This window comes from Pseudophryne corroboree, chromosome 8 (assembly GCF_028390025.1).
Source record: "Pseudophryne corroboree isolate aPseCor3 chromosome 8, aPseCor3.hap2, whole genome shotgun sequence".
Lineage (NCBI taxonomy): Eukaryota > Metazoa > Chordata > Amphibia > Anura > Myobatrachidae > Pseudophryne > Pseudophryne corroboree.
Genome location: NC_086451.1, coordinates 199,579,341 through 199,606,477, shown reverse-complemented (window position 1 = coordinate 199,606,477; position 27,137 = coordinate 199,579,341).

The window sequence follows — 27,137 nt, the reverse complement described above, 5'->3', positions numbered from 1 at the left end:
CCCTTAAGTTGGTGTTTTTGCTGGCTATTGCCTCTGCTAGAAGAGTGTCAGATCTGGGTGCCTTGTCTTGTAGTTCCCCATATCTGATTTTTCACTGTGACAGGGCGGTTCTTAGGACTCGTCTCAGATATTTACCTAAGGTGGTTTCTTCGTTCCACCTTAATCAGGAGATTGTGGTTCCGGCCTTTGTCTCTCCTGATTTGTCTCCCAAAGAGCAGTCTTTGGATGTGGTACGGGCTCTCCGTATCTATGTGAAGAGAACTGCTTCTATTCAAAAATCTGATTCTCTCTTTGTTTTGTTTGGATTTCACAAACGTGGCTGGCCTGCTCACAAGCAAACTCTGGCCAGATGGATTAGAATTGTGATTGGACATGCTTATGTGAAGGCTGGTCTCTCGGCTCCTGATCACATTAAGGCCCATTCTACTCGGTATGTTGGACCTTCTTGGGCGGCCCAACGTGGTGCGACCCTTGATCAATTGTGCAAGGTGGCTACGTGGTCCTCAGGGAACACGTTCATAAGCTTCTATGCCTTCGATACTGCCGCTTCCCAGGATGCTTCCTTTGGACGCCGGGTTCTTGTGCCCGCTACAGTGCATCCCCTCCCATAAGGAACTGCTTTAGGACATCCCCATTGTCCAATCCTTGCGGAGCCCAGTGTACCCCGCAGCAGAAAACGAGTTTTATGGTAAGAACTTACCTTTGTTAAAACTCTTTCTGCGAGGTACACTGGGCTCCACAAGGCGCCCACCCTGACGCACTTAGCTTCTTGGGTTGGTATGGCATTAGCCGCTGACACTTCTCCTGTCGTGAGAGTGTGGTGTATGTGGCTACTAACCATTGTCGTCTCTTTTCCTGCTACTGCATTTGGTTGGTTAATTAAAAACTGAGCTCATGTGCTGGGATGCGGGGTGATATAGGAGGCGGCGCTGTGCATTCTGGGAACAGTCAAAGCTTTGAGCCTGTTGGTCCTCGGATCAAGATCCTACTCTACACCCCATTGTCCAATCCTTGTGGAGCCCAGTGTACCTCGCAGAATGAGTTTTAACAAAGGTAAGTTCTTACCATAAAACTCGTTTTAAACACCGATTAATACAGGAGCCAGTCTGATATTGCTTGATCCTAATATACTGTACCAATGCACCTGTGGCCTAGCTAGTGGTTTCTTTTTATACCATGTGATTTTATTTTTATTGTGTTTTTTAAATAAATATGAATTTTCTCATACGTCCTAGAGGATGCTGGGGGCCATTTCATGACCATGGGGGGTATAGACGGTTCTGCAGGAGAAATGGGCACTTTAAGACTTTTCAAGGGTGTGAACTGGCTCCTCCCTCTATGCCCCTCCTCCAGACCTCAGTTTTAGAAATGTGCCCAGGCAGACTGGATGCACTCCAGAGGAGTTCTACTGAGTTTCTCTGAAAAGACTTATGTTAGGTTTTTTATTTTCAGGGAGAACTGCTGGCAACAGTCTCCCTTCTTCGTGGGACTGAGGAGGCAGAAGTAGGAACCAACTTCCTAAAGAGTTTCATGGCTCTGTTTCTGGCTGACAGGACACCATTAGCTCCTGAAGGAAACTGAACGCTAGCCGTGCCTAGATGCTCACTCCTACAGCATGCCGTCACCCCCCTCACAGAGCCAGAAGTCAGAAGACAGGTGAGTCTTAGAAGACAGATCTTCAATCAAGAAAGTGATGGCTAAAGGTACCGTGCTGCTGGCGGGAGCGCAGCGCGCTATGTTGCCCACATATACACAGGCACAGCAGGGTGCAGGGCGCGGGGGGCGCCCTGGGCAGCATGAAACCTATGGATACTGGCATAAATAAGGGGCATAAGTTGCTGAGGCACAGTCCTACCCCCGCCAGTATAAAAAATTACCTCATAAAAGCTGAGGAGAAACACACCATTGAAGAGTGGAGATTTCTCCTCAGTCAGCCAGCACACTGCTCAGCGCCATTTTCTCTCTCTCCTCAGGCTGCAGAGACAACGCTGGTCCTCCTCCACTACTAAACAAGTATCAGGGTGCAAAACAGGGGGGGGGGCACAGTGAATTTGGTGCTATATAATTTAGAGATGTGCACTTGAAATTTTTCGGGTTTTGTGTTTTGGTTTTGGGTTCGGTTCCGCGGCCGTGTTTTGGGTTCGACCGCGTTTTGGCAAAACCTCACCGAATTTTTTTTGTCGGATTCGGGTGTGTTTTGGATTCGGGTGTTTTTTTCAAAAAACACTAAAAAACAGCTTAAATCATAGAATTTGGGGGTCATTTTGATCCCAAAGTATTATTAACCTCAAAAACCATAATTTCCACTCATTTTCAGTCTATTCTGAATACCTCACACCTCACAATATTATTTTTAGTCCTAAAATTTGCACCGAGGTCGCTGGATGACTAAGCTAAGCGACCCTAATGGCCGACACAAACACCGGGCCCATCTAGGAGTGGCACTGCAGTGTCACGCAGGATGGCCCTTCCAAAAAACACTCCCCAAACAGCACATGACGCAAAGAAAAAAAGAGGCGCAATGAGGTAGCTGTGTGAGTAAGATAAGCGACCCTAGTGGCCGACACAAACACCGGGCCCATCTAGGAGTGGCACTGCAGTGTAACGCAGGATGGCCCTTCCAAAAAACACTCCCCAAACAGCACATGACGCAAAGAAAAAAAGAGGCGCAATGAGGTAGCTGTGTGAGTAAGATAAGCGACCCTAGTGGCCGACACAAACACCGGGCCCATCTAGGAGTGGCACTGCAGTGTCACGCAGGATGGCCCTTCCAAAAAACACTCCCCAAACAGCACATGACGCAAAGAAAAATTAAAGAAAAAAGAGGTGCAAGATGGAATTGTCCTTGGGCCCTCCCACCCACCCTTATGTTGTATAAACAGGACATGCACACTTTAACCAACCCATCATTTCAGTGACAGGGTCTGCCACACGACTGTGACTGAAATGACGGGTTGGTTTGGACCCCCACCAAAAAAGAAGCAATTAATCTCTCCTTGCACAAACTGGCTCTACAGAGGCAAGATGTCCACCTCATCATCATCCTCTGATATATCACCGTGTACATCCCCCTCCTCACAGATTATCAATTCGTCCCCACTGGAATCCACCATCTCAGCTCCCTGTGTACTTTGTGGAGGCAATTGCTGCTGGTCAATGTCTCCACGGAGGAATTGATTATAATTCATTTTAATGAACATCATCTTCTCCACATTTTCTGGAAGTAACCTCGTACGCCGATTGCTGACAAGGTGAGCGGCGGCACTAAACACTCTTTCGGAGTACACACTTGTGGGAGGGCAACTTAGGTAGAATAAAGCCAGTTTGTGCAAGGGCCTCCAAATTGCCTCTTTTTCCTGCCAGTATAAGTACGGACTGTCTGACGTGCCTACTTGGATGCGGTCACTCATATAATCCTCCACCATTCTTTCAATGGGGAGAGAATCATATGCAGTGACAGTAGACGACATGTCCGTAATCGTTGACAGGTCCTTCAGTCCGGACCAGATGTCAGCATCAGCAGTCGCTCCAGACTGCCCTGCATCACCGCCAGCGGGTGGGCTCGGAATTCTGAGCCTTTTCCTTGCACCCCCAGTTGCGGGAGAATGTGAAGGAGGAGATGTTGACAGGTCGCGTTCCGCTTGACTTGACAATTTTCTCACCAGCAGGTCTTTGAACCCCAGCAGACTTGTGTCTGCCGGAAAGAGAGATCCAAGGTAGGTTTTAAATCTAGGATCGAGCACGGTGGCCAAAATGTAGTGCTCTTATTTCAACAGATTGACCACCCGTGAATCCTTGTTAAGCGAATTAAGGGCTCCATCCACAAGTCCCACATGCCTAGCGGAATCGCTCCGTGTTAGCTCCTCCTTCAATGTCTCCAGCTTCTTCTGCAAAAGCCTGATGAGGGGAATGACCTGACTCAGGCTGGCAGTGTCTGAACTGACTTCACGTGTGGCAAGTTCAAAGGGCAGCAGAACCTTGCACAACGTTGAAATCATTCTCCACTGCGCTTGAGACAGGTGCATTCCACCTCCTATATCGTGCTGAATTGTATAGGCTTGAATGGCCTTTTGCTGCTCCTCCAACCTCTGAAGCATATATAGGGTTGAATTCCACCTCGTTACCACTTCTTGCTTCAGATGATGGCAGGGCAGGTTCAGGCGTTTTTGGTGTTGCTCCAGTCTTCTGTACGTGGTGCCTGTACGCCGAAAGTGTCCCGCAATTCTTCTGGCCACCGACAGCATCTCTTGCACGGCCCTGTCGTTTTTTAAAAAATTCTGCACCACCAAATTCAAGGTATGTGCAAAACATGGGACGTGCTGGAATTTGCCCAGATTTAATGCACACACAATATTGCTGGCGTTGTCCGATGCCACAAATCCACAGGAGAGTCCAATTGGGGTAAGCCATTCCGCGATGATCTTCCTCAGTTGCCGTAAGAGGTTTTCAGCTGTGTGCGTATTCTGGAAACCGGTGATACAAAGCGTAGCCTGCCTAGGAAAGAGTTGGCGTTTGCGAGATGCTGCTACTGGTGCCGCCGCTGTTGTTCTTGCGGCGGGAGTCCATACATCTACCCAGTGGGCTGTCACAGTCATATAGTCCTGACCCTGCCCTGCTCCACTTGTCCACATGTCCGTGGTTAAGTGGACATTGGGTACAGCTGCATTTTTTAGGACACTGGTGACTTTTTCTGAGGTCTGTGTACATTTTCGGTATCGCCTGCCTAGAGAAATGGAACCTAGATGGTATTTGGTACCGGGGACACAGTACCTCCAACAAGTCTCTAGTTGGCTCTGCAGTATTGATGGATACCGGAACCACGTTTCTCACCACCCAGGATGCCAAGGCCTCAGTTATCCGCTTTGCAGCAGGATGACTGCTGTGATATTTCATCTTCCTCGCAAAGGACTGTTGGACAGTCAATTGCTTGGTGGAAGTAGTAAAAGTGGTCTTACGATTTCCCCTCTGGGATGACCATCGACTCCCAGCAGCAACAACAGCAGCGCCAGCAGCAGTAGGCGTTACACGCAAGGATGCATCGGAGGAATCCGAGGCAGGAGAGGAATCGTCAGAATTGCCAGTGACATGGCCTGCAGGAGTATTGGCATTCCTGGGGAAGGAGGAAATTGACACTGAGGGAGTTGGTGGGGTGGTTTGCGTGAGCTTGGTTACAAGAGGAAGGGATTTACTGGTCAGTGGACTGCTTCCGCTGTCGCCCAAAGTTTTTGAACTTGTCACTGACTTATTATGAATGCGCTGCAGGTGACGTATAAGGGAGGATGTTCCGAGGTGGTTAACGTCCTTACCCCTACTTATTACAGCTTGACAAAGGCAACACACGGCTTGACAAATGTTGTCCGCATTTCTGTTGAAATACTTCCACACCGAAGAGATGATTTTTTTTGGTATTTTCACCAACGGCCATATTCCTCCCATATTCCTCCCACGGACAACAGGTGTCTCCCCGGGTGCCTGACTTAAACAAACCACCTCACCATCAGAATCCTCCTTGTCAATTTCCTCCCCAGCGCCAGCAACACCCATATCCTCCTCATCCTGGTGTACTTCAACACTGACATCTTCAATCTGACTATCAGGAACTGGACTGCGGGTGCTCCTTCCAGCACTTGCAGGGGGCGTGCAAATGGTGGAAGGCGCATGCTCTTCACGTCCAGTGTTGGGAAGGTCAGGCATCGCAACCGACACAATTGGACTGGTGCTTTTGCCAGCTTGAGTCTTTTCATTTTTCTAGCGAGAGGCTGAGTGCTTCCATCCTCATGTGAAGCTGAACCACTAGCCATGAACATAGGCCAGGGCCTCAGCCGTTCCTTGCCACTCCGTGTGGTAAATGGCATATTGGCAAGTTTACGCTTCTCCTCCGACAATTTTATTTTAGATTTTGGAGTCCTTTTTTTACTGATATTTGGTGTTTTGGATTTTACATGCTCTGTACTATGACATTGGGCATCGGCCTTGGCAGACGACGTTGCTGGCATTTCATCGTCTCGGCCATGACTAGTGGCAGCAGCTTCAGCACGAGGTGGAAGTGGATCTTGATCTTTCCCTAATTTTGGAACCTCAACATTTTTGTTCTCCATATTTTATTAGGCACAACTAAAAGGCACCTCAGGTAAACAATGGAGATGGATGGATACTAGTATACTTATGGATGGACGAGCGACTGCCGACACAGAGGTAGCTACAGCCGTGGACTACCGTACTGTGTCTGCTGCTAATATAGACTGGATGATAATGAGATGAAATCAATATATATATAATATCACACTAGTACTGCAGCCGGACAGGTAGATATATTTATTATGTAATGACTGATGACGGACCTGCTGGACACTGTCAGCTCAGCAGCACCGCAGACTGCTACAGTAAGCTACTATAGTAGTATGTATAAAGAAGAAAGAAATAAAAAAAACCACGGGTAGGTGGTATACAATTATGGATGGACGAGCGACTGCCGACACAGAGGTAGCTACAGCCGTGGACTACCGTACTGTGTCTGCTGCTAATATAGACTGGATGATAATGAGATGAAATCAATATATATATATATAATATCACACTAGTACTGCAGCCGGACAGGTAGATATATTTATTATGTAATGACTGATGACGGACCTGCTGGACACTGTCAGCTCAGCAGCACCGCAGACTGCTACAGTAAGCTACTATAGTAGTATGTATAAAGAAGAAAGAAAAAAAAAAACCACGGGTAGGTGGTATACAATTATGGATGGACGAGCGACTGCAGACACAGAGGTAGCTACAGCCGTGGACTACCGTACTGTGTCTGCTGCTAATATAGACTGGATGATAATGAGATGAAATCAATATATATATATAATATCACTAGTACTGCAGCCGGACAGGTATATATATTTATTATGTAATGACTGATGACGGACCTGCTGGACACTGTCAGCTCAGCAGCACCGCAGGCTGCTACAGTAAGCTACTATAGTAGTATGTATAAAGAAGAAAGAAAAAAAAAAAAACACGGGTAGGTGGTATACAATATTATATATATATTATATACAATTATATATATATATATATATATATATATATATATATTAAACTGGTGGTGATTATTAAACTGGTGGTCAGGTCACTGGTCACACTATCAGCAACTTGCAAGTAGTACTCCTAAGCAGACAATCACAATATATATTATACTGGTGGTCAGTGTGGTCACAATGGCAGTGTGGCACTCTGGCAGCAAAAGTGTGCACTGTACGTTATATGTACTCCTGAGTCCTGCTCTCAGACTCTAACTGCTCCCCACTGTCAGTGTCTCCCCCACAAGTCAGATATACATTATACAGTCACACTATCTATCTATCACTTCAGCAAGTAGTAGTACTCCTCCTAATGCTCCCCAAAATTACTACTGTGTCTCTCTCTACTCTAGTCTCACTCTCTTCTCTATAAACGGAGAGGACGCCAGCCACGTCCTCTCCCTATGAATCTCAATGCACGTGTGAAAATGGCGGCGACGCGCGGCTCCTTATATAGAATCCGAGTCTCGCGATAGAATCCGAGCCTCGCGAGAATCCGACAGCGGGATGATGACGTTCGGGCGCGCTCGGGTTAACCGAGCAAGGCGGGAAGATCCGAGTCGCTCGGACCCGTGTAAAAAAACCTGAAGTTCGGGCGGGTTCGGATTCCGAGGAACCGAACCCGCTCATCTCTAATATAATTGTGTGATTAGCATTATAAAAGCGCTGCATGTCAGTGGGCATTTTGTGTTCACAGACATTGTGTTACTGACGCTGGGTTGTGAACTGGCAAATCCTATCTGTGTCCCTCTGACAGATTTTACTGTTGGTCTGTCCCCTATAAGTCCCGGAGTGTCTGTGGTGTGGTTGTGCACGTGTGTGACATGGCTGTGGCAGGGAATCCCTTCCTCTGTGGAAGACATGTTAGAGACACAGAGGTGTAATATGACACCTAGAGCCTGACTCAGTGAAAGGTTACATGATAGTGAATCACTACTGAATATCATACAGAAAACTGAATATAATCTGTTGAAGATGTGATATTTAAAAGTTCTGCCTTTCATCCACAGGGACCCCTCAGGGTCACATACAAACTGATACCGACACGGACTCTGTTTCCTGTGTCGACACTAGTGATTCCAGGGGAATAGGTCCTAAATTAGCAAAAAAGCATTCAAAACATGTTTTAGCTATAAAGGTGGTGTTAGAAGTTACAAAGCCCCTCTTTTATCACAAGGAGAAGGTTTACTTTAGTAAAGAAGTAATGTAATTTTCCCTCCACCTCAGAAGTTGAACAGTCTCTAGGAGGGAGTCTGATTTAACCTGAAAAGAAATTTCAGATTCCCAAAAGGAATTCAGGCAGCTTACCTATTTCCAAAAGATGGGAGTCACGCTGCATTTTAGACAGGGCCCTGTCAAAAAAGAGAAAAGGTGTTTCTCCCTGCGCCTGGAATGGCTTCACTTAAGGAGCCGACAGGCGCAAGTGAGTGAGGTGATCTATTGATGTGGCCAATGGGACACTACTCAGGCCTACCATTGTCTGTGCGTGGTGAGTAGTGCTATTGAGAAGTGGTCAGAAAACTTGTCATTAGACATTGACACAATAGATGGAGACGAGATACTCCTAACGTTAGGTCATATCAAAGACGCTGCTGCATACATACTTGAAACCATGAAATATATTGGTCTCTTGAGATCAAGAACTGCTACCATGGCAGTATCGCCTTGGAGGGTGTTGTGGATTCGCCAGTGGAATGCTGTTGCAGTTTCCAAAAGAAATATGGAGGCTCTCCCGTATAAAGGTGAGGCCTTGTTTGGTGATGGGCTGGATGCGTTAGTCTCGGCGGCTACCACAGGTAAGTTGACATTCTTGCCTTCTGCTCCTGCACCAGCAAAAAAGACACATCACTCTCGCATGCAGTCCTTTCAGCCCAACAAATACAAAAAGGCCAAAGGTTCCCCCTTCTTTGAAGGTAGGGGAAGGGGAAAAGGAAAAGTCTGCAGCGTCTCCTGGATCCCAGGAGCAGAAGTCAACCCCTGCTCCTGCCAAATCTGCAGCATGATGCTGGGGCTCCCTTCCGCTCGGGTGGGAGCATATCTGAAACTTTTCAGCCAAATCTGGATTCAATCTGGCCTGGACTCATGGGTCTCACAAATAGTGTCCCATGGGTACAAATTAGAGTTTCAAGACGTCCCCCCATGCCGATTTTTCAAATCGACCTTGCCAGCTTCTCTTCCAGGAAGAGAGGCATTAACAACGGCAATTCAAAAATTATGTCAGGAACAGGTCATTGTCCTGGTACCCTTGTCACAGCAAGGAGAAGGTTTTTATTCAAGCCTCTTCATAGTTCCGAAGCCAGACGGCTCGGTCAGACCGATTTTAAACCTGAAAAATCTGAATCTCAACCTGAAAAGGTTCAAGTTCAAGATGGAATCCCTGAGGGTAGTGATTTCCAGTCTGGAGGAGTGGGACTTCATGGTGTCAGCAGACATAAAGGATTCTTACTTGCATGTTCCCATTTTTCCTCCTCACAAAGCTTATCTGAGTATCGCAGTACAGGATTGCCATTACCAGTTCCAGACGTTGCCGTTCGGACTCTCCACAGCACCGAGGGTATTCACCAAGGTGATGGCGGAGTTGATGGTCCTCCTTCGACAAATAGTAGTCAATACAATTCCTTATCTGGACGATCTCATGATAAAAGCGAGATCCAGGGAACAGTTGGTGCAGAACATCGCACTCTCCCTGTCAATACTCCAACAACATGGTTGGATCAGGAATTTTCCAAAGTCGCAGTTGGAACCGACGACAAGATTGTCCTTTTTAGGGATGATTCTGGACACAGAAGTACAGAGAGTATTTCTTCCAGTAGAAAAGGCTCTGGAAATCCAGAAAATGGTCAAACAAATATTGAAACCAACAAGCGTGTCTATCCATCAATGCATTCGGTTTTTGGGGAAAATGGTAGTGGCCTACGAGGCCATACAGTTTGGACGATTTCATGCCAGAGTATTCCAGTGGGACCTGTTGGACAAGTGGTCCGGATCCCACCTACACATGCACCGGAAAATAATCCTGTCCCCCAAAGTCAGGATTTTGCTCCTGTGGTGGCTACACAGTTCTCACCTACTAGAGGGACGCAGGTTTGGGATTCACGACTGGGTCCTAATAAACCACGGATGCAAGTCTCCGAGGCTGGGGAGTTGTCACACAGGGGGAAAGCTTCCAAGGAAAATGGTCAAGTCAGGAAGCATACCTTCACATAAATGTTCTGTAATTGAGAGCCATTTACAATGGCCTTATACAAGCGGTACATCTTCTTCAAGATCATCCCGTGCAGATCCAGTCGGACAATGTAACAGCAGTCACGTACATAAACAGGCAAGGCGGAACGAAAAGCAGAGCGGCAATGGCAGAGATGACAAGGATTCTCCTCTGGGCAGAAAGACATGTTAGAGCTCTGTCAGCAATTTTCATGCCGGGAGTGGACAACTGGGAAGCAGACTTCCTCAACAGACACGATCTCCATCCAGGAGAGTGGGGCCTCCACCAAGAAGTCTTTGCAGAGGTGACAAGTCTTTGGGGAGTTTCTCAAGTAGACATGATGGCATCTCGTCTAAACAAGAATCTTCAGCTATATTGTTCCAGGTTGAGAGACCCTCAAGCAATACCACTGCTATTGCTTGAGGGTCTCTCAACCTGGAACAATATCGCTGAAGCTTCTTGGTGACCCAGTGGGTGTTTCGGTCAGTATATGTTTTTCCTCCACTTCCATTGATTCCAAAAGTTCTCAAAATAATAAGAACAAGAGTTTGAGCAATCGTCATTGCACCAGACTGGCCAAGGAGGGGTTGGTATCCAGATCTTCAGGAGTTGCTCATAGAAGATCCTTGGCCTCTTCCTCCTCGAGAGGACCTACTAAAGCAGGGGCCATGTGTGTATCAAAACTTACCGCGGCTACGTTTGACAGCATGGCTGTTGAGAGTTGGATCCTAGCCCGAAAGGGTATTCCTAAGGAAGTCATCCCCACTCTTATTCAGGCCAGGATAGGAGTAACTTCTAAACATTACCACTGTATTTGGAGAAAATATGTGTCTTGGTGTAAATCCAAGAAGGCTCCTACGGAAGAGTTTGAGTTGGGACGTTTTCTCCATTTTCTGCAGGCTGGTGTGGATGCGGGCCTTAGATTGGGGTCAATCAAGGTCCAGATTTCGGCCTTATCAGTTTTCTTTCAAAAACAATTGTCTTCACTTCCAGAAGTTCAGACGTTCGTGAAAGGGGTTTTGCACATCCAGCCTCCATTTGTGCCTCCAGTGGCACCATGGGACCTTAATGTGATGTTGCAGTTCCTTCAATCGAGTTGGTTTGAACCTCTACAGGAGATAGAATTGAAGTTTCTCACTTGGAAAGTGGTGATGCTTTTAGCCTTGGCATCCGCAAGGCGGGTGTCTGAGTTGGGGGCCTTTTCTCACAAGAGCCCTTACCTGATCTTCCATGAAGATACGGCAGAGTTAAAAACTCATCAACAATTTCTTCCAAAGGTGGTTTTGTCCTTCCACATAAACCAACCTATTGTGGTGCCAGTAGCTACTGACACTTTCACTGAGTCACAGTCTCTAGATGTGGTTAGAGCTTTGAAGATTTATGTCGCTAGAACAGCTCGGTTACGGAAAACGAAGTCTCTGTTTGTCCTGTATGCTCCCAGCAAGATTGGGTGTCCTGCTTCTAAGCAGACTATTGTGCACTGGATCAGAGGAACAATTCAGCATGCTCATTCTACGGCTGGATTGCCGTTACCTACGTCGGTGAAGGCCCATTCTACTAGGAAGGTGGGCTCGTCCTGGGTGGCTGCCCGGGGTGTCTCGGCATTGCAACTTTGCTAAGCAGCTACTTGGTCAGGGTCAAACACTTTTGCTAAATTTTATAAGTTTGACACTTTGGCCGATGAGGACCTCAAGTTTGGTCAATCGGTGCTGTAGGGTCATCTGCACTATCCAGCCCGTACTGGAGCTTTGGTATAAACCCCATGGTCATGAAATGGACCCCAGTATCCTCTAGGACATATGAGAAAACAGGATTTTAATACATGCCGGTAAATCCTTTTCTCCTAGTCCGTAGAGGATGCTGGGCGCCCTTCCCAGTGCGTACTTTACCTGCAGTTTTGTTCAGTTAGTTGCACAAGTGTGTTACATTTGTTTTCAGCATGTTTCTGTAAATGGTTCATGCCTGTTGGCGTGTGTCATGTTGAATGCCATGTTGTGCGACATGGTTGAGGGTGTGAGCTGGTATGAATCTCACCATTAGTATAAAAGTAAATCCTTTCCTCGAAATGTCCGTCTCCCTGGGCACAGTTCCTATAACTGAGGTCTGGAGGAGGGGCATAGAAGGAGGAGCCAGTTCACACCCTTGAAAAGTCTTAAAGTGCCCATGGCTCCTGCGGAACCGTCTATACCCCTCATGGTCATGAAATGGACCCCAGCATCCTCTACGGACTAGGAGAAAAGGATTTACCGGTAGGTATTAAAATCCTGTTTTCTTTACCATATACTGTCCATCATATATTAATTGATTCATTGTATGTACTAGTGCTGGTTTCATTACTACTTGTTTTGATATTTGTAGGGGCTGACAAGCCAGTGGCGTAACTTGGGGCCCGCAGCTCCTGCGAGCTCTTGGGGGCGCACAGGACTGCGGGGCGCCCTAGCCGCTGCCACTGATTTCTGCTGGGAAGGAGGGACATGGAGGGTACAGCGCGTGCCTCTCCTGTGTGTCCCTCCTGGGTCTCCTGGGTCTTCGGCAGCAGTGGCGTGTCTGTTAAATGAAGTGCCCGACACTTTATTTAACAGACACGCCGCTGCCGCCTTAGACGCAGGAGGGACACACAGGAGAGGCGCGCGTTGTGCCCTCCGTGTTCCTCCTTCTCGAATTGCAAAGCAGCGGGGGAGCACGGTGGGGGGGGGGGGTGCTGGGTACCTGGCACTGGGGGAGCATATTTAGCACTGCGGGGGGGGTTGTACCTGGCACTGGGGGAGCATATTTAGCACTGGAGGGTTGTACCTGGCACTAGGGGAGCATATTCAGCACTGGGGGGAGGGGGTGTACCTGGCACTGGGGGAGCATATTTAGCACTGGGGGGAGGGTTTAACTGGCACTGGGGGAGCATATTTAGCACTGGGGGGAGGGTGTACCTGGCACTGGGGGAGCATATTTAGCACTTGGGGGGGTGTACCTTGCACTGGGGGAGCATATTTAGCACTGGGGAAGGGCATATTTGGCACTGGGTGAGGGCATATTTGGCACTGGGGGCATGTTTGGCATTGGGGGTATATGTGTACCTGGCACTGGGGGGGGGGGGGGTGGGCGGGCATATTTGGCACTGGGGGGTATATGTGTACCTGTCACTGTGGCAAAATATCTGGCACTAGGGGCATATGTGGCACTGGGAGCACAGCCATAGCAACAAGCATTGCCCCCTGGTTCAAGCACAACACCCAGCTCATGAAATCCCTGGCAACAAGCATTACCCCCTAGCAACGAGCATGACACCCAATGCATGAAACCCCTGGCTACGAATATTACCACCTGGCAACAAGCTTGAAACCCAGCACATGATACCTCTGGCAAGAAGCATAACACCTACCGCATTAAACCCCTGGCAACGAGCATGACACCCTGGGCATAAAAACCCTTGGCACTGTGCATGGAACCAAGAGCATGAAACCCCTGGCAATGAGCAGGTAATTTAATAGTAATTAGAAGCCTTACTGTAGGACTTAATGTGTAATGGGCATTGCGGTGTGTGGCATAATGTATCACGGACATTGCGGTGTGTGTCATAATGTGTCACAGGCGTTACGGTGTGTGGCATACTATATCACGGGCATTGTGGTATGTGGTATAATGTCTCAGGGGCATTGCAGTGTGTGGCATAATGTATAACGGGTATTGCGGTGTGTGGCATAGGGTATAACGGGCATTGCGATATGTGTCACAGGCATTACGGTGTGTGGTATACTACATCACGGGCATTGTAGTATGTGGTATAATGTCTCAGGGTCATTGCGGTGTGTTTCATAATGTGCTACAGGCATTGTATGTGCTATAATGTATCAGGGGCATTGCAGTGTGTAGCATAATGTATAACGGGCATTGCGATTCATGTCATAATGTGTCACAGGCATTACGGTGTGTGGCATAATGTGTCACAGGCATTATGGTGTGTGGCATAATCTGTCGGGGGCATTATGGTGTGTGGCATAATGTCTATGGGCCATTGAAGTATGTGGCATAATGTTTACTGGGCATTACTATAAGGAGGAAAAATGACAAATAATGTAAGGGGCATGAATCAGGATTATTTTTTTTCCTGTGGTGGCCAATGTCTGGGCGTGCAGGTTGCAAAACTGGGGTATAAGGTAGTCTTTTCCTGCAATGCCACGCCCCTATATGCAAAGCCACGCCCATGTCAGCAAGGCCACACCTCTTTTATGGCGTGCGCAGATTCATCTGGGGGGGCGCCAGAGAATTTTTTGGTTTGGGGGTAAAAATTTCTAGTTACGCCACTGTGACAACCCCTTTTCCAGCTGCATTGTGACAGCGCTCTATGGTGCTAATTCAGGTTCGATCGTGAATAGTGATCCAACCGAAATTTTTACAATCACCCCACGAGCACATGCTCAGGGCGGCAACGCTCCATTTCCTAGGCAGAGAGGAAGCATTGCGGGGACGTGGCTTAAAGACGGGGGATGAGGTAGTCGAACGAGTAGCGTGGGCTTGTTTGGGGTGGCTGCGTGACGTCACACACAGCCGCTGCGATCACAACAATATCGGTGGGCCTCCTGCGGGTGTAGCCAGGCGCGCCGGCAGGAGGCTACCATATTTTTAGCAATCACGCTGAAATCACGGTTAGGATGCTGGGCAGCCTTGCCCTGCGATGGGCGGCCCCCAGCATGCGATCAAAAGTATTGCAAATTCTGCTACTTAACAGAATTTGCAATCCTTACTGAATCGGGTCCTATATCTTGATTTTTTCATTACTGGTGAAAGGCTACTTTTTGGGACTTTTGAAATTACTCTAGGCACGTACACATACTGTACATAGTTATTCAGACTACAACAATTAGCCCTTTCACTAGCATAATCAATAACCTGAGTACTAGCTCTTCTATGCTGTGATAACATCTGTACTGCTATCATTAGCTCCTGCATGCTGCAAAAATTAATACTATAAGTTCCTGCACATTGCAATCACTAGATCCTGTAAATTATTGGCATGCAAGACAGGAAATTCTCCTGGACATCAGGATTCCACTGAGTGATGCTCCAAGCATTGTTTTTTCAACAACCTGTGACCTGAAGAGAAGAAAGTAGGATATCTATGGACGTTAACATATAAATGCTTGCATTTTACTGCTTAATGCCTGCTGTAAACACTGAAAAAGAGAAGGAGTTACACGCCAAGATGGTGAGGAAGCAGTAAGAATTGACTCTACTCAGCTGATTGCCACCCTGAGATGGTGTTATGATTTCATTTAAAACTGCAGTACAGTATGTGGGGCAGCAATATTATACATAACTGTAGTGACTTTATATTCTGGGTGTGTGTTTTTGTTAACTCAGGAGAGCAAAGGAGTCATCATGCTTAATAATATCAGTGGGCCCCTTCTGTAAATCCAACTCAGATTGCTGCTTACTATACAGTACTGTAGTTCATGTTCTTACAGCCACTTGACAAAGATCTTTGTTGGGCAGATTACTGGATTCAAGTGAGCGCAGTCATAGTGTGCCCAGGTGAGACTTAACCATACTTTTTTTCCAAAAGCAAAAAAGTTAAAAATCATCTTTAGAAAACCTGCATTTGCTCATTCACAGTGTGACAGTGAGGCCAAAAGGTGAAAAATAAATAAATAAATAAATAATAATAATAATATTAGCTAAGGACTGACTAAGTTCGAGGCTATTTAAGAGCCCCATTTTTTGTGATTGGTTGTTGATGACTAAGCAGTTGCTAGGTGTTTTCAAGGGCCCTGGTAGTTTTCCCATAGGTGTGTTTGTATGTCAATCAGGAATTGTGGGTGTAGGCTTAGGGTAGTATATAATCCTCAATCATGTGCCTCAGACTTCCTCTTGACATTTTTTGTAATGCAGGCAGGCTGAGTAGAATCTTCTCTCATCACTCATTGTCTCTCACTGTTTAATTAATCCGCTTATCCTCCTGTCACCATCTCCTTATTCTGTCCTCCCAGCCAGTGCCTTCTGTTTCAATTGTTTGCTCCCTGCCCTCTCATTTCCCTCCACAATGCCCCATCCATGCAGGTCAGCACTACCCCCTGGCGTCTTGCCGAGGCCACGTACCCGCTTACATGCTTACTTACGTGCGCGTTCACGTGGGCAGGGATCTGCCTGATGGCCGCTGCTCCTCCTGCAGCTGTCCCTGCCTCCTCTGCCAATCCTCCTGGGTCCCACTCCCCCTCCTCATCTGAAGGTACGGCCGGCGGCTGTGGTGCCCTCGTGGTGACCTGCGGCCCTGGTCTGCTGGCAGAGGGAGTCCTCATCGTGGGGGTTCCGGGCCATCGCTGGTGCGGCGGCCGGAGGGGTCAAATCATGGCGCAAATGAGGGGACACCCGTGCAGGGGGTGGGGAGCTGTGTCCAGCGCCAGCATAGGAAGCTGGCATGCTGCTAGCCCAGGCAGGTGGGGTTTCTGGGGGCCAAGGCTCTGGGATGGTTGGGGCCTCGGTGGACCCCGTTGGCAGGGGAGCCTGCGATGAGGAGTCCACAGGGGGGCGCTGTTTAGGGTAGTATCCAGCTCCCTGGGGCTGACGATGCCCGCACTCCCCTTTTTTGAGGTGTCACAGGCGCCACCTGCTGGTCACTCTGAAGTGTTGCAAGTGATGCCTGCACAGGGCTCTCTGGCCAGCTCAATTCCATTATCGGGCCATCCTTCCCTGTATGCCTGGGGCTGTTTCTCAGTGGGTTTCACCGGAGTGCAGCCATGTGCGGTGCCTCAGCCATTCCCCGTACCCCCTCCCTCGGGGCATGGCATCATGGGGTGTCTGTTTCTGCGGTTCCCCTTTTTTTTCCCTATTTTGCGGGTTCATCATCAGGGTCCCAGCCACATGGTCCTTTAGTGGGCCTCAGTTTTTCATTCCCCACACGGCATTTTCCGGGTCATACATTGGGGGTTTCACCCCCACGTCATCCCTGCACACCCAGTTTTGGCAGTTACCTTTTGCCACGGGGCAGTTTCCACTGGTCCCACAGTTGGGTCCCTGGGGTCCGGCATATGTTCCCCCCACATCGTGGCCACCAGCCTACAGCATCAGGAACCAATCGTCGATCAGGACCTCCCCTTCGGCCACAGTGTCCTCCCCTCAATGTGTTTCCCCCACCCCGCCTCTTCCCCCGGGTCCTCCTCCAGGGGTAAGTGGGGAGTTGCCCCCCTTCCTCCCTTGCTGCCTGTGGCACATGTTGATTCACAATTGTTATCGGCCTTTGTTGTGCCCCATGAGTCTTCCGTACAGGTGTCAGCGAGTCCAGCGGTCCCAGTGTCTACGCCACAAAGGAGTCAGAGAGCTGGGAGAGGGAAGGTTGTGGCGTTGGCTGAAGGCATGCCGCCAGGGCCAGTGGTGGTGGAAGAAGCGAATAGGGTTCCAGGCCCCTCAGGTATGGGTGAGCATGCTGTTATTTCTCCTTGTTCATCCAGTACTTCTTCTAGCTCTTCCACTAGTGTCTCCTCAGGTTCTCCCAGGCGCCCGCATAAATTGGCTAGGCTTATAGTGTGCTGTGTGGTGAAGGAAATTAGGAAAGACAAAGTACCGTCAGCCATGGTTCCCGCGGATCCCCGCGTTTCACAGAAATGTTGCATTGTGCCAATAGTGGCCAGGAGCATTAGGAAATGGATGAAAGAAGATTAGAAATGGCAAGTACGTCGACATGTTCACCCTTACGGATGACATGCATCAGGCTTTTGATGAGGCTAAAAAGGCGGGCGGCATAGGGGAGAACGCCTTTCGTAACTTCCATCAGCGATTACTTTTTTTTTTTTTCCGGCTTGTTATGTGGATTCACGGCCTGCCGAGTATCTTAATATAGTGAAGTATCTGTTTTTGGTGCATGAGATGTATTTGAAAACCAAGGGTTATGCTTGGAGAGATTACGCTGAAAAATTTTGTCATAATCAAGATGGCAACTCCATTTTACCCTTGGGGTTCAAGGACGTGGAGGTGTGGCTTGAGGTTACCCAACAAGTCCGGCCTCCCACGGATTCTCAAAGTAAAAAGCCTCATAAACTTGGCATGTAAGGTTCACGCTCGGTGGCAAAAGGCAGGTGTTTCGCATTTAATGAAGGCAAGTGCACCAGGGGCCTTGCCTGCCGCTTTTGCCACCCCAGCAAAGTTTGCAGTGCTGGTCACCCAGCCATGGACTGCACCTCAGCCACGGGCTGTAAGCCCTCTGCCGCGGCCGAGGCCGGTGGAAGTAACAAGTAAGGCATATTCCCCGATCCTGGTGCGGGAGCTAGGCCGAAGGATTGGTTTGTATCCCAACAGGGCGGCTGCTCAGTTTTTGCTGGACGGTTTTAGTCACGGTTTTCGCCTGCCCATTTCGGATTCCGTGCACGTCATTGCACTCAGGAAGTTGAAATCTGCTCACGATTTCCCACAGGTGATCAGTCAGAAGGTGGAGGCGGAGATTAGTTTGGGACACATGTACAGACCCTATGCTACCCCTCCGCTGCCCTCCTTGTGCATCTTCCCTGTCGGAGTGATACCCAAAAGTATCCCGGGCAGGTTCCGCCTCATCCAGAATTTGTCCCATCCACATGGAGGTTCTGTAAACTATGCCATCCCCGAATAAATTTGCAGAGTGCGTTATCAATCTTTCGATGAGGCTCTGCGTTTGGTTCAGGGCTTCGGCCCGGGGGCCTTACTGGCTAAGCTGGGCGTAGAGTCATACGTAGAGTCGTAGAGTTCCTCGGTTTCAAGTTGGATAGGGAGTTCTACATAAACAGGTGCCTACCCATGGGCTGTTCGGTCTGTTGTGCCTATTTTGAGAGATTAAGCACTTTTCTTTATTGGTGCATCCAGGTCGCCTTCGGCCAATCCGGGGTCACTCATTACCTAGATGATTTTATTTTTATGGGCTAGAGAGACAGTTTGTGGATGTGCTGACTTCCGCCAGATTCAGGGAACTTTGCAGGGTTCTTTCAATTTTGTGTGCAGGATCATCCCCATGGGGAGGGTTTTTTGCCAGAAACTTGAACGAGCCACGGCGGGGATGGTCAGGCAGCATCACACCATTTACCTCTCCCATGAGATCAAGGATGATTTGCGGGTCTGGTCCTCGTTCTTGGTTTCTTTTAACCGGGAAGTTCTGTGGCCTTCATGGCGCTGTACCAACAGCTGCATCCAGCTGTTCACAGACGCTTCAGGCAGTTTCGGGTTCAGCACCTTTTTCACATGCGAGTGGTGTGCTTCTCCCTGGCCTGCCTCCTGGGTATACCGTGGGATCACCAGGAACCTTCTGTTGTTGGAACTTTTCCCCATAATCATAGCTTTAGACCCATGGGCTTCCAAATTTTTGCATTGGATCATTTCTTTCCGCTGCGACAACATGGGGGTGGTCCAAGCTATTAACAACCAGCGTTCCTGCTCCCCACAGGCCTTGCACCTTTTGCGGTATTTAGTACTTAAATGCTTACGGCACAATATCAATTTCAGGGCTCACCACCTTCCTGGCATCGACAACAAGATAGTGGATGCTTTGTCTCGCTTTCAGTTTGATAAGTTCTGTGAGTTGGTGCCAGGGGCGGCATTTGAAGGTTTACCATGCCTGCCTTCTATCTGGCAGATTATCGAGCCGGATTAGCTGAGTTGGCCAGGAAGGCTTTAGCTCCTTCCACGCTTAGGGTGTACGATGCGGCCTGGCGTGAGTGGATGGCATTTGCGAGTAGGTATGGTCCAGGGGGTCAGTCATCCGTTGGCTGTTTGATGGCCTTTTTCTGGAGCCATTATGAAGCATGTAGGTACAAGGCGTCCATGGGATCTGACCTTGCGGGCATTTCCTTCCATGCGCGGGTACACCGACAGGCAGACCGCACCAAGTCTTTCGTCCTGTCCAAAGCACTTAAGGGTTGGGCTAAGGAAAGCCATAAGCCTGCGGATTCTCAGAAGCCTGTTACTTTGCAGATGTTAACAGAATTGCTAGGGGTGCTACCTAGTGTGGCCGAATCCAGTTTTGAGGTTGCTCTCTTTGGTTTGGCTTTTGCGCTTGCTTTCTTTGGGGCTTTTAGGATCAGTGACCTAGTGGCGAGTAGCAAGTCGTCTTGGGACTCCAGCCTCCTCTGGTGTAATATGATGTTGCAGGATGATAGGTTGCTATGCAAAATTCCACATTCTAAGATGGATCAGGCTGGCCGTGGTCGCTGGGTGTCCCTTGAGGCGTGAAGAGGTGAGGGTATTTGCCCGTTGCGTCTGGCGAGCGAGTATGTACAGTTGCGACCCCCGGGTGGCAAACAGTTTTTGCTGCATGCATGCATGTGTCCGCTCACCAAATTCCAGTTTGCCGCAGTGTTTCGCAATGTTTTGGGGCTTTCGGTTTTCAATGTGCGGATTTTGGTACCCATTCTTTTCGGATTGGGGCGGCTACGCATGCGGCGGCAGAGGGCTTCTCAGTGGCAGCGATTCAGGCACTGGGCCGCTGGAAGTCCGCTGCATATAAGTCTTACTGTACATACGTTTGGATAAGGTTTAGTTGCGCCTGTTGCGCTAACCCAGAAACTATGTTTATCCGTTGGTTTTTGAATGAGTAGAATTCAGGAATTGGGGGTGTGAAATTAATTTTTTTATTTCTTATACGTCGTAGAGGATGCTGGGGACGACATCAAGACCATGGGGTATAGACGGGATCCGCAGGAGACATGGGCACTCCAAAGACTTTTCATTGGATGTGAACTGGCTCCTCCCTCTATGCCCCTCCTCCAGACCCCAGTTTTAGAAATGTGCCCAGGTCGACTGGATGCACTCTGAAGATCTCTACTGAGTTTCTCTGAAAAGACTTATGTTAGGTTTTTTATTTTCAGGGAGATCTGCTGGCATCAGACTCCCTGCTTCGTGGGACTGAGGGGGCAGAAGCAGAACCAACTTCCTCAGAATTTCATGGCTCTGTTTCTGGCTAACAGGACACCATTAGCTCCTGAAGGGAACTGAACGCTAGCCGTGTCTAGATGCTCACTCACCCAGCACGCCGTCACCCCCCTCACAGAGCCAGAAGTCAGAAGACAGGTGAGTATGAGAAGAATGATCTTCAATCAAGTAAGTGATGGCTGAGGTGCGGCACAGCTGGCGGGAGCGCAGCGCGCCATTGCTGCCCACACACACAGGCACGGCAGGGTGCAGGGCGCGGTGGGAGGCCGCCCTGGGCAGCAAGAGAAATACCTCAAACTGGCACAGCCCTACCCCCGCCAGTATAAATATTGTCATGGATACTGAGAGGCGGAGCTTCTTCCTCAGGCAGCCAGCACACTACTCAGCACCATTTTCTCTCTCTCCTCAGGCTGCAGAGAACACGCTGGTCCTCTCCTCCACTTCTGACAAGTACAGGGTGCTATAAAGGGGGGGCACAAAGCGATTGTGGTGCATTTGATAGTGTATATTACTATTTAAAAGCGCTTTTCCGCTGTGGACATACTGTGTTCACAGGCAATACTGGCGCTGGGTTTGTAAACTGGCTGCTCCTATCCTGTGTCCCTCTGACAGATTTTACTGTCGGTCTGTCCCCAAAATAAGTCCCAGTGTGTCTGTGAGTGTGGTGTACACGTGTGAGGCATGTCTGAGGCAGGGAGTTCCTCCCCGGAGGAAGCCATTTTAGGGACACAGAGTTGTAATGTGGTGGCACTACCGGCACACCAAGAGCCTGCATGGATGAAAGAGCTACGTGACATTATGCATCTGATTAACCGTAGATTAGATAAGTCTGAATCTAAGGCTGCATGCTGGATGAAATCTGTGGAAGATGTGATTTTTCAGGATGCTGTTATTCCTTATGCGGGCGGCCCCTCTGGGTCACATAAGAGACCATTTGCAAATGTTGTAAACACTGATACCGACACGGATTCTGATTCTTGTGTCGACAATAGTGAATCCAGAGAGATAGATCATAAATTGGCAAAAAGTATACAATATATGATTGTGGCTATAAGGGACGTGTTGGAGGCTACAGAAAGCACTCCTGTTCCTCAGGAGAAAGCTTATTTATGTAAGGAAAAGAAATCCAAAGTCACGTTCCCTCCTTCACACGAATTAAATGCTCTGTTTGAAGGGATGTGGGTGAATCCGGATAAAAAAATTTCGTATTCCCAAAAGGATTCACATACAGTAGCTTATCCTTTCCCGGTTGAAGACAGGAAAAAATGGGAGTCACCCCTTGTGTTAGACAGTGCAGTTTCCAGGTTGACAAAGAAGGTAATTCTCCCTGATCCTGGTACGGCTTCTCTTAAAGAGCCGGCAGACCGCAAAATGGAAACGACATTGAAATCCATTTATGTTACCAATAGTACACTGCTCAGGCCCACTATTGCCTGCACATGGGTGAGTCGCGCTATTGAAAAATGGTCAGAAAGCGTGTCATCAGAAATTGACACGATTGATAAAGATGAGATACTTCTTAAAAGTTAGGGAATATCAAGGACGCTGCCGCCTTCATGCTGGAAGCAATGAAGGATATTGGACTCTTGAGTTCACAAGCTGCTACCATGGCAGTATCGGCTAGGCGGGCGTTATGGATTCGCCAGTGGAACGCGGATGCAGATTCCAAAAGAAACATGGAGGCTCTCCCATATAAAGGTGAGGCCTTATTTGGCGATGGCCTGGATGCGTTAGTCTCAGCGGCTACCGCAGGTAAGTCAACAGTTTTGCCCTCTGCGCCTGCACCGGCAAAAAAGACCTATCACCCGCAAATGCAGTCCTTTCGGCCCAATAAATACAAAAAGTCGAGAGGTTCCCCCTTCTTTGCATTTAGGGGAAGGGGAAGGGGAAAGAAGCCCACACCGGCTCCAGGCTCCTAAGAGCAAAAGTCTATCCCTAATTCTGCCAAATCCCCAGCATGACGCTGGAACTCCCTTGCAGGAGGCCGCTCGGGTGGGGGCACATCTCAAACTCTTCAGCCAGGATTGGATTCTGTCTGGCCTGGACCCCTGGGTGTTGCAAATAGTATCCCAGGGATACAAACTAGAGTTTCAAGACGTTCCCCCATGCCGATTTTTCAAATCGACCTTGCCAGCTTCTCCGCCAGAGAGAGAAGCAGTAACAGCGGCAATCCAAAAATGATGTCAAGACCAGGTCATAGTCCTGGTACCATTGTCACAACAAGGGCGGGATTTTTATACAAGCCTCTTTGTTGTTCCGAAGTCGGACGGCTCGGTCAGACCGATCCTAAATCTAAAAGATCTGAATTTCTTCCTGAAAAGGTTCAAGTTCAAGATGGAATCACTTCGGGCGGTGATTGCCAGTGTGGAGGAGGGGGACTACTTGGTGTCGGTGGACATAAAAGGATGCTCACCTGCATGTTCCCATTTATCCTCCAAGGTGATGGCGGAGATGATGGTCCTCCTTCATCAGAAAGCAGTCAATATAATCCCTTATCTGGACAACCTCCTGATAAAGGCGAGATCCAGGGAGCAGTTATTACAAAACATATCCCTTTCCCTATCAATACTCCAACAACACGGGTAGATCATAAATTACCCAAAGTCACAGTTGGAACCGACGACAAGGTGGTCTTTCCTCGGGATGATTCTGGACACAGAAGTTCAGAGAGTATTACTTCCGCTGGAAAAGGCTCTGGAAATCCAGAAAATGGTAAAACAGATATTGAAACCATCAAGTGTGTCGATCCATCAGTGCATTCGGTTGTTGGGGAAGATGGTGGTGGCCTACGAGGCCATACAGTTTGGCAGGTTCCATGCCAGAGTATTCCGGTGGGACCTGTTGGACAAGTGGTGGCGGTCACACCTACACATGCACAGAAAGATAATCCTGTCGTCAAAAACCAGGATTTCGCTCCTGTGGTGGTTGCACAGCTCTCACCTGCTAGAGCTGAGGTTCTCAAACTCGGTACTCGGGGGCCCACACAGTGCATGTTTTGCAGGTCTCCTCACAAAATCGCAAGTGAAATAATTAGCTCCACCTGTGGACCTTTTAAAATGTGTCAGTGAGTAATTAATACACCTGTGCACCTGCAGGGTTACCTGCAAAACATGCACTGTGTGGGCCCCCGAGGACCGAGTTTGAGAACCTCTGTGCTAGAGGGATGCAGGTTCGGGATTCAGGACTGGGTCCTAGTAACCACGGATGCAAGTCTCTGAGGCTGGGAAGCAGTCTCTCAGGGAGAAAACTTCCAGGGACGTTGGTCACAACAGGAAGCCTGCCTTCGCATAAACGTTCTGGAGCTAAGAGGCCTTCAACAAGCGGTACATCTTCTTGATGACCGTCCCGTGCAGATCCAGGCGGACAATGTAATAGCAGTCGCATACATAAACAGGCAGGGCGGAACGAAAAGCAGAGCGGCAATGGCAGAGGCGACAAAAATCCTCCGCTGGGCAGAAAAACATCTACAAGCTCTGTCGGCAATATTCATTCCAGGAGTAGACAACTGGGAAGCAGACTTCCTCAGCAGACACGATCTCCATCCAGGAGAGTGGGGCCTCCACCTAGAAGTCTTCGCAGAGGTGACAAGTCTTTGGGGAGTTCCTCAAATAGACATGATGGCGTCTTGTCTCAACAAGAAGCTTCAGAGATACTGTTCCAAGTCGAGAGACCCTCAAGCAGTAGCAGTGGATGCACTGGTGACCCAGTGGGTGTTTCCATCAGTGTATGTTTTCCCTCTACTTCCGCTGATACCAAAAGTACTCAGGATCATAAGAAAGACAAGGGTTCGAGCAATCTTCATTGCCCCAGACTGGCCAGGAAGGGGTTGGTACCCAGATCTTCAGCAGTTACTCATAGGAGATCCTCGGCCTCTTCCTCCTCGGGAGAACCTGCTGCAGCAGGGGCCGTGTGTGTACCAAAACTTACCGCGGCTACGTTTGACGGCATGGCTGTTGAGCACCAAAAACTTACCGCGGCTACGTTTGACGGCATAGCTGTTGAGCACCTTATCCTAGCCTGGGAGGTCATCCCCACACTTATTCAGGCCAGAAAGGAAGTAACGTCAAAACATTACCACTGTATTTGGAGAAAATATGTGTCTTGGTGTGAATCAAGAAAGCTCCTAGAGAAGATTTTCACTTAGGACGTTTTCTCCATTTTTTGCAGGATGGTGTGGAGACGGGCCTACGATTGGGATCAATCAAGGTCCACATTTTGGCCTTGTCAGTGTTCTTCCAAAAACAATTGGCCTCTCTTTCAGAGGTTCAGACCTTCGTGAAAGGGGTTCTGAACATCCAGCCTCCATTCGTGCCTCCAGTGGCACCATGGGACCTTAACGTGGTATTGCAGTTCCTTCAATCGGATTGGTTTGAGCCTCTACAAAAGATAGAGTTTAAGTTTCTCACTTGGAAAGTGGTGATGCTTTTGGCATTGGCATCCGCAAGGCAGGTGTCGGAATTGGGGGCCTTGTCTCACAAGAGCCCTTACCTGATTTTCCATGAGGATAGGGCAGAGTTGCGAACTCGCCAACATTTTCTTCCAAAGGTGGTTTCTGCTTTTCACATAAACCAACCTATTGTGGTGCCAGTAGTTACTGACACATTCACTGTTTCAAAGTCTCTAGATGTGGTTAGACCTTTGAAAATCTATGTTGCTAGAACAGCTCGTATACGGAAAACAGAGGCTCTGTTTGTCCTGTATGATCACAACAATATTAGCTGTCCTGCTTCCAAGCAGACTATTGCATGTTGGATTAGAAATACGATTCAGCAAGCTCATACTATGGCTGGATTGCCGTTACCGACGTCAGTAAAGGCCCACTCCACTAGGAAGGTGTGCTCATACTGGGCGGCTACCCGGGGGGTCTCGGCATTACAACTTTGCTGAGCAGCTACTTGGTCAGGGTCAAACACATTTGCTAAGTTCTACAAGTTTGACACCTTGGCCGATGAGGACCTAAAGTTTAGTCAATCGGTGCTGCAGGGTCATCCACACTCTCCCGCCCGTACTGGAGCTTTGGTATAGACCCCATGGTCTTGATGTCGTCCCCAGCATCCTCTAGGACGTATGAGAAAATAGGATTAACCTACTGGTAAATCCTTTTCTCCTAGTCCGTAGAGGCCCCTGTCTCAGTGCGTACTTTACCTGCAGTTTAGTTATTACATTTACACAAGTTGTGTTATCTTGGTTTCAGCATGTTGCTGCAATTAGTTCATGCCTGTTGGCGTGTGTTATGTTCAATGCCTTGTGTGCGGCATGGTTGAGGGTGTGAGTTGGTAGATATCTCACCACTAGTTAAGTAATTCCTTTCCTCGAAATGTCCGTCTCCTTGGGTACAGTTCCTACAACTGAGGTCTGGAGGAGGGGCATAGAGGGAGGAGACAGTTCACACCCAATGAAAAGTCTTTGAAGTGCCCATGTCTCCTGCGCATTCCCGTCTATACCCCATGGTCTTGATGTCGTCCCCAGCATCCTCTACGGACTAGGAGAAAAGCATTTACCGGTAGGTTATCAAAATCCTATTTTTCCTCTGAAGGTGCCTAATTACAATTAGCATTAGGTCCACGGGAATTTTTCTTTTGCAGCGGTCACCGATCCCTCAGAACAAGTGTGGCTAGTTGGCCATTCTTATATTTTTTTGGCGGCAAGACACACATGGCACACAGGTCGGGTGAGGTTTTTGGGCACAGGGTCGTCCAGTGGTTTGAGGTGGGGTGATTTGCTGAGGCTCTTTTTTAATCATGAGTGAAGGTGGGGCAGCCCGGAGTGGATTGTTTTGCACCAGGGCGGCAACGATATGGTTCGTGTGAAAAGCATCAACCTCATTTTGTCGATCAAGGCGGATTTGGTAGCTTTTTGTGCTGTCGTTGGCCTGGGGTCCGTTTTGTTTGGTCCGAGATGGTTTTCATTGGAGAGGAGCTGTTCGTTTCTTGGTCATTGAAAAGGTGGGCAAGAAAGTTAACTCGGCTGTTTCCTTGTTT